This window comes from Lucilia sericata, unplaced genomic scaffold (assembly GCF_015586225.1).
Source record: "Lucilia sericata isolate MDLA Ls3-8-SP2 unplaced genomic scaffold, ASM1558622v1 Contig000377F_arrow, whole genome shotgun sequence".
NCBI classification, from domain to species: domain Eukaryota; kingdom Metazoa; phylum Arthropoda; class Insecta; order Diptera; family Calliphoridae; genus Lucilia; species Lucilia sericata.
The window spans coordinates 268735-278093 of record NW_023994396.1 but is presented as its reverse complement, the minus strand read 5'-3'; positions in this window follow the sequence as shown (position 1 = coordinate 278093).

The following is a 9359-nucleotide window of genomic DNA, read 5'->3' as shown; positions in this document are numbered from 1 at the left end:
ACGACTAGGACTACTAGACTAGACTATAGACTAGACTATAGACTAGACTATAGACTAGACTATAGACTAGACTATAGACTAGACTATAGACTAGACTATAGACTAGACTATAGACTAGACTATAGACTAGACTATAGACTAGACTATAGACTAGACTATAGACTAGACTATAGACTAGACTATAGACTAGACTATAGACTAGACTATAGACTAGACTATAGACTAGACTATAGAACTAGACTATAGACTAGACTATAGACTAGACTATAGACTAGACCTATAGACTAGACTATAGACTAGACTACTAGACTAGACTATAGACTAGACTATAGACTAGACTATAGACTAGACTATAGACTAGACTATAGACTAGACTATAGACTAGACTATAGACTAGACTATAGACTAGACTATAGACTAGACTATAGACTAGACTATAGACTAGACTATAGACTAGACTAGACTAGACTATAGACTAGACTATAGACTAGACTATAGACTAGACTATAGACTAGACTATAGACTAGACTAGACTAGACTATAGACAAGACTATAGACTAGACTATAGACTAGACTATAGACTAGACTATAGACTAGACTATAGACTAGACTATAGACTAGACTATAGACTAGACTATAGACTAGACTATAGACTAGACTATAGACTAGACTATAGATATGTGAAATATTCAAGGTTTTTTTATAAAAAATTTCACTTCTGAAAAAACGCCTGTTGAAATCTCCAAATTTTTCGCTAACAACTAAAAAATGTCAAATTGGCAGCATTGTTGAGATGCAAAATTAGCTTGAAATAAAATGCATTTATTTTCATTATTTTAACGATTGTTTTCCTTTAGTGTTTGCTTGATATTATACAAAAAATGCAATTTCTTCCAGAATTCTTTTCGTATAATAAAAAACACAAATGTCATAAATTTAATATTGGTATACAAAAGCTCATCAAATTGTGTATAGTATATCTCTTTATGAATATACTGATAAAAGTATGTGTGTGCGTAAATTTGTTTAAGAATATTATAACCATATTTGGGACGCCGAGGTCTACTATTAAAATTTGCCTGCAGTTCCAGTGAACAACCTGAACTAATGAGTTTTTTATTTTGATAACAAAATAACTATTTTCTTCAATGCATTACAGAAAAGTATGCTTAAACTGACTACACTGTTAATGAATTGGGAAAATGTATATTCCCACTTCATTGCCGGCGACGTAGAATGTAACTAATTGTCTACAAAGTACGCAGATGTAAAAGTTATATTTAAAATATATCAGACTATACTTATTACGTCCAAAGCTCACCCTCGTATTTCTTTGTATTTGTAAGTGTATGTAATTTTTCTCTGTATCCTTAATAAAATGGTGTTTATTTGATTTATGACAGTGTCTGTCTCTTCTGTAGTAAATATTTTGTGTTTTTTCTTTGCGTAAAAGTTTAATTTTCATTTTTATACTAGTATAGTTGGTGTTAAAAGTATGTGCATATATGAAGGTTGTCCCATTAAAAGTTTCCTACAGAAATCAATAATATCACGAAATTAAAATTTCTGCAATCTTTTTGAAATGGCTCTCAAAAATTCCATAATTTTGAGTTGATTACAAAAATGGGTTTGGTTCATAAAAGTAATTTTATTGGATTTTGAGAAACATATTATTTTTGATTTTTATCGAAATAGTTGCCAAAATTGTCGTAAGTATTAGCTTCTATACAAAAATATTTAAAAAATAGCTTGGTCCAAACGTAACTATTTTAGAGTTTTTAGATTATTGTGAAATTTAAATATTTTTTTCAATTTTTCCCATATTCAATACACAATATATATACTTTAAGTTGTTACTGTTGTTGTCATTGTTGTTTATTGTAGAGCAATTTAATTAAAATCGATATTTGTCCGTAGATTATTAATATACCAAAAAATACATAGTATAACATATTTATGTATCTTCTGTTGTTCTCGTTTTTTTCTTGGTTCAAACAGTATTGTTTGAAGAAATAGCACAACTAAATATTATACTATATTCTAAAAAGTTACATTACATTTCTATAGGTTTTGATTAAATTTATTAGCTGCACTATTTCTCTCACCTCAACTGTTATTTCTTTTAATATGTTTTATCTATTTATTCTTTATTATACATTTATTATATGGCTTATTCTTCTTGACATGATTTTAACTGAAATTAAACCAAATATGAGGGATTTTTTATCAGCTTTATTTTATTTCTAGGTTATCTTTTTTCAGAAAAAATCTTCTCCTAGAAACAAAGTGAAAAGCCTTCGCAGTTCTTGCTTTAACCAACGAACCAAATAAAAAAAAAACATAAAGAAATTGTTAATAAAAAATAACTACATACATACAACAATATTTTTATGGCATGAAAATTAATGATAAATTGAATGTTGAATGAATATTGACAGTTTTCTTTTTCGTTCTGCTGGTGCTTTAATTAAATGGCCAGGCTGCATCTTGTATTATCATTAACATCTCAACTTTCGCAGTCGGGATTTGTGGATTTGGTTTAATTTCTTTCTCTTGATTGTTAATATAATGTGAGTGTGAATAAAAATTTTGTTAATTTGCTTTATGTTTAAATACTTAATTCATATAATATTAATAATTTATGGCAATAAAAGTTTTTTATTACACTTTTATTAAGAGTGAACTTTTTATATGATTTTGCCCTTTGGGCCAAAAATAATGAATCTTTATTATTTTTCTTTACTTTTTCGTTTATTCAAGGTCATTTATGTTTAAGGAGAAAAATATGATTGTTTTTAGTTACAATCATATTTACATGAAATTTAAAAATTTATGCTCACTAGTTGTTGCAACTATATTATGATAAATTCATCACTAAAATGGTTGCCGCAAGCATCGACGTGATTGATACTGCGATAGTGAGATCAAAGTTTTCAATCCCTGGTAGGGACTTGAGCCTCTTTTCCAGAAATATATATTTATTTACATAAATTTTCTTCGTTTGAGAGGCACTCCCTTTCATTTATTCTATTTTTGACAAAACAAAACTACAAACTAATTAAAATTCAAACTTAATTAATATTAAGCCAAAAATAAAACAAATCTAATAAACTAAGACCCTTTTACTTATTTAATAGTATAAATTAAAATAACAAAAATATTTAATTTCCGTATAAATGTCTAACAATCCCATTACTAAAGCAATTAAACATAATTCATTATTTTCGAATAAAATATAAAACAAATTAATATGCAAAAGTACACAAATAATTTGAAATTTAATTTTTGGAATTTTAAAGCAAGAAGCACAAATTCGTATAAATTATGCAAAGGAACTGCTGAAAAATAATGAAATTTGAATAAATTAAGAGAAAATTGTATAATCTTGAAGAAAGTTATTCAACAAGACAGTTTTAAACGGGTTGCCTATATATCCTATAACAACATTTATCCAATAGCTTTTATTAAGAATACAATTATAACATACATCTCTCCACGGAGTGCCTTATCGGCCTAATTCAACCAAATAGTCAGCTAGAGACGAATCTTGTACGGGGGTGGGCACAGGACCATGTAATGATTACATAAAGTAATTGCTTAAATGATCAATCACAATTACTTTTAAAAATAGAAAATAAAAATATTAGTCAAATATTTTAAGGTATAACGTGAAGGGTTAATAAGTTTCGGCACAGCCGAATGCAGAACTTAATTATGTTATATTTATAACAAAATTAATACATAATTTAATTTAATTTTGTGTTATTATATGTACATAGTTAACAAACAAGCATGGAAAATTCAGTACTTTCGTACTTTTTTAGTACTTTTTGGTTTCGATAAATACCGCGGTAGACGACATTTTCGATACTTTTTTAACTAATCAACTTATGATATATAGTCCGTTCAGTAGTCAATAGATAAGCTTGTTGTCAAGTCTACGCTTGTTTATAATCTAGTCTATAGTCTAGTCTATTGTCTAGTCTATATAGTCTAGTCTATAGTCTAGTCTATAGTCTAGTCTATAGTCTAGTCTATAGTCTAGTCTATAGTCTAGTCTATAGTCTAGTCTATAGTCTAGTCTATAGTCTAGTCTATAGTCTAGTCTATAGTCTAGTCTATAGTCTAGTCTATAGTCTAGTCTATAGTCTAGTCTATAGTCTAGTCTATAGTCTAGTCTATAGTCTAGTCTATAGTCTAGTCTATAGTCTAGTCTATAGTCTAGTCTATAGTCTAGTCTATAGTCTAGTCTATAGTCTAGTCTATAGTCTAGTCTATAGTCTAGTCTATAGTCTAGTCTATAGTCTAGTCTATAGTCTAGTCTATAGTCTAGTCTATAGTCTAGTCTATAGTCTAGTCTATAGTCTAGTCTATAGCTAGTCTATAGTCTAGTCTATAGTCTAGTCTATAGTCTAGTCTATAGTCTAGTCTATAGTCTAGTCTATAGTCTAGTCTATAGTCTAGTCTATAGTCTAGTCTATAGTCTAGTCTATAGTCTAGTCTATAGTCTAGTCTATAGTCTAGTCTATAGTCTAGTCTATAGTCTAGTCTATAGTCTAGTCTATAGTCTAGTCTATAGTCTAGTCTATAGTCTAGTCTATAGTCTAGTCTATAGTCTAGTCTATAGTCTAGTCTATAGTCTAGTCTATAGTCTAGTCTATAGTCTAGTCTATAGTCTAGTCTATAGTCTAGTCTATAGTCTAGTCTATAGTCTAGTCTATAGTCTAGTCTATAGTCTAGTCTATAGTCTAGTCTATAGTCTAGTCTATAGTCTAGTCTATAGTCTAGTCTATAGTCTAGTCTATAGTCTAGTCTAGTCTAGTCTATAGTCTAGTCTATAGTCTAGTCTATAGTCTAGTCTATAGTCTAGTCTATAGTCTAGTCTATAGTCTAGTCTATAGTCTAGTCTATAGTCTAGTCTATAGTCTAGTCTATAGTCTAGTCTATAGTCTAGTCTATAGTCTAGTCTATAGTCTAGTCTATAGTCTAGTCTATAGTCTAGTCTATAGTCTAGTTTATAGTCTAGTTTATAGTCTAGTCTATAGTCTAGTCTATAGTCTAGTCTATAGTCTAGTCTATAGTCTAGTCTATAGTCTAGTCTATAGTCTAGTCTATAGTCTAGTCTATAGTCTAGTCTATAGTCTAGTCTATAGTCTAGTCTATAGTCTAGTCTATAGTCTAGTCTATAGTCTAGTCTATAGTCTAGTCTATAGTCTAGTCTATAGTCTAGTCTATAGTCTAGTCTATAGTCTAGTCTATAGTCTAGTCTATAGTCTAGTCTATAGTCTAGTCTATAGTCTAGTCTATAGTCTAGTCTATAGTCTAGTCTATAGTCTAGTCTATAGTCTAGTCTATAGTCTAGTCTATAGTCTAGTCTATAGTCTAGTCTATAGTCTAGTCTATAGTCTAGTCTATAGTCTAGTCTATAGTCTAGTCTATAGTCTAGTCTATAGTCTAGTCTATAGTCTAGTCTATAGTCTAGTCTATAGTCTAGTCTATAGTCTAGTCTATCTATAGTCTAGTCTATAGTCTAGTCTATAGTCTAGTCTATAGTCTAGTCCTATAGTCTAGTCTATAGTCTAGTCTATAGTCTAGTCTATAGTCTAGTCTATAGTCTAGTCTATAGTCTAGTCTATAGTCTAGTCTATAGTCCTAGTCTATAGTCTAGTCTATAGTCTAGTCTATAGTCTAGTCTATAGTCTAGTCTATAGTCTAGTCTATAGTCTAGTCTATAGTCTAGTCTATAGTCTAGTCTATAGTCTAGTCTATAGTCTAGTCTATAGTCTAGTCTATAGTCTAGTCTATAGTCTAGTCTATAGTCTAGTCTATAGTCTAGTCTATAGTCTAGTCTATAGTCTAGTCTATAGTCTAGTCTATAGTCTAGGTCTATAGTCTAGTCTATAGTCTAGTCTATAGTCTAGTCTATAGTCTAGTCTATAGTCTAGTCTATAGTCTAGTCTATAGTCTAGTCTATAGTCTAGTCTATAGTCTAGTCTATAGTCTAGTCTATAGTCTAGTCTATAGTCTAGTCTATAGTCTAGTCTATAGTCTAGTCTATAGTCTAGTCTATAGTCTAGTCTATAGTCTAGTCTATAGTCTAGTCTATAGTCTAGTCTATAGTCTAGTCTATAGTCTAGTCTATAGTCTAGTCTATAGTCTAGTCTATAGTCTAGTCTATAGTCTAGTCTATAGTCTAGTCTATAGTCTAGTCTATAGTCTAGTCTATAGTCTAGTCTATAGTCTAGTCTATAGTCTAGTCTATAGTCTAGTCTATAGTCTAGTCTATAGTCTAGTCTATAGTCTAGTCTATAGTCTAGTCTATAGTCTAGTCTATAGTCTAGTCTATAGTCTAGTCTATAGTCTAGTCTAGTAGTCTATAGTCTAGTCTATAGTCTAGTCTATAGTCTAGTCTATAGTCTAGTCTATAGTCTAGTCTATAGTCTAGTCTATAGTCTAGTCTATAGTCTAGTCTATAGTCTAGTCTATAGTCTAGTCTATAGTCTAGTCTATAGTCTAGTCTATAGTCTAGTCTATAGTCTAGTCTATAGTCTAGTCTATAGTCTAGTCTATAGTCTAGTCTATAGTCTAGTCTATAGTCTAGTCTATAGTCTAGTCTATAATCTAGTCTATAGTCCAGTCAATATTTTTGTTACACTTTAACAAACATGGAACAAAAAAAAAATTTAATTTGCTGTAAAACTTATAACAATTAAAAACTTGTTTAAAAATTAATAAACTCAGCATATTCATATTTATTAATATGTATTTTACAACTAAAAAATGTTTTTTTTATTTTTTTCAATAAAACACAATGTTTGCAATAAATGCAGTTTTTATTTGAAACAATATATAAATCATTCATTAAAATTTACTATTTTTAGTTAGTTAAACATACATACATATTTTTGTGTGTAAATAAATAAAACATTTTCAATATTAATAGTAGAGAGACTGTAAATGTCCTCTTTGTTTTTGTGACATTATTTGCACAGTATAAAAATAAAAGTATTAATATTTGTGTGTATTTGTGTATTATTTTCATTTGGTTTTATTCCTCTGTTAACCCTGATGCTGTCAAAATGTTAGATTTATTATGTCAAGGTTATTTTACAGCTGAACTAATATGAAAACAAGAACAGACTGTAGACGATAGACGACATTCTAACAAGTTGTTAAATAATAACAACCTACACAAGCACACAGAGTACGTATGATGTATATTAATATATTTCAAAATAAACAAACAAACATCGTGCTACATGCATGTCCATGTAAGTAATAATACTTTTTCCCCAAGTAATAGAAACTTTGTCAGCAGCACAAAAGGTAACATGTTGCCGTCGTTTGATCATCTTGACTACCAATTATTTTGTCTATAGCTTAATGCATATGACTACATATGTGTACAGAAAAATAGGTGTAAAGTTTTTTAAGTAATAAAAGAACACCTGCATAAATTTCTAGTAGATTTAGTTTCAATTTTTGATTGGTGTACCTTTGTAAATTTTCTTTCAACTTTAAAATCTAATAATACACACCCCTATTTTTCTGTCCTCATGTTTACTATATACAACCATTTACTATTTTAGTAGCTGGACATTTTGCGACAAAAACAAGCAAAAATGTGGCAGTAAAAAGTAACGGAAATAGTAAAACCATCATTTTGTAAATTTGAGACGTTATCTTAACTATGAGAAGAGAGTATGGGAAATGAAATCGTATATGTATAAGTATGTATAAATGTATAAATCTACTATTTATTGAGAGTACGGGATGCAAGCACTTGTAATGTTTATTCATGAATTCATTAAAAGTTGTGTAAGTGAGTTGATGCTTTATGGTTTTTGTTAATTTATCTTTTCCCAACCTCACTTCTCCAAGTCAGGGATGGCAAATGAATTTTAAAATTGCACAAATCATCACTGAATATTACTTTTTTAATTCTAAGAATCTAGGACTAGACTATAGACTAGACTATAGACTAGACTATAGACTAGACTATAGACTAGACTATAGACTAGACTATAGACTAGACTATAGACTAGACTATAGACTAGACTATAGACTAGACTATAGACTAGACTATAGACTAGACTATAGACTAGACTATAGACTAGACTATAGACTAGACTATAGACTAGACTAGACTAGACTATAGACTAGACTATAGACTAGACTATAGACTAGACTATAGACTAGACTATAGACTAGACTATAGACTAGACTATAGACTAGACTATAGACTATAGACTAGACTATAGACTAGACTATAGACTAGACTATAGACTAGACTATAGCCAACCATGTGCCAAGTATTAGGTATTTGTCTAAAGAAAAAGGCTTTTACACAAACTCTAACACATCCACACAAATAAAGCAACATGAGCAAATCTCTACTCAATTAAAACTTTGGTTTTTCAACTTTTCATTGTGTGAGTGTGTGTATGTGTTTAAATACTTAAACTAACTAGCAGGAAACAGAAGTATATAAACCCACATAAATTAAGGTGTATATAAATAATAATTTGCAAATACACCTGTGAGCAGAAAAATAGGTGTATGAATTATTTTTATTAGTTAAAATTTACTCCTTAACACTATGGCCAAAAGAATTGTATTAAAAGTTTTATAAATATGTGTCCTTTTGTGTTCCTGCCAATGATAATTATTTTCAAACATTTTGAAGATTAAATATAGACTTTTAATTAAAATGCTTAAATAAATATATAAGATATGAAAACATTAGTGACCTTTTTTATGTAAACCATTCCAGAGAATTTAACATGTTTTGGATATTTTTAATTGGACAAGATGAAAACAAATTATAGAAAAGCATGCTTCAGCACCTCTGTATCAGAAGGTTTCTCATATAGAACTTTCCAGTCTAGAGTAAATATTTTATATAAAATCTTAAGCAAGTCCACTCCTGTTGTGGAAGGTTTAGAATTTTGTATCTTAATTCATCTTATTTGTTAGTTTGTTTTTGTAAACTTGTACATGTGCACATTTTTCATATAATCTATTTATCATTCATGCAAGATATGTAGCAATTTACAACTGACTCTACATACATTTAGGCATATACAAACATACATAAGCATTAGGGTGGCGCCTTTGCTAATGAAAAAATAAGGTTTCTAAGATACCGCGTCAAAAATGTTTGCTTTTATCCTTTGATCTAGCTCACCAAGTATTGCTGTCGGGACAAAAAATGTTACCCTAGATTGAACTACATTTTTATTTTCGGCGGAAACATCAGCAATTTCCAGTGTGTAGTCTTTCTTATGTACATATGTATATGAGGGCTCTTATGTTTACTGCTGTTGTTGATTATGACGATAATTATGATTTTGATACAT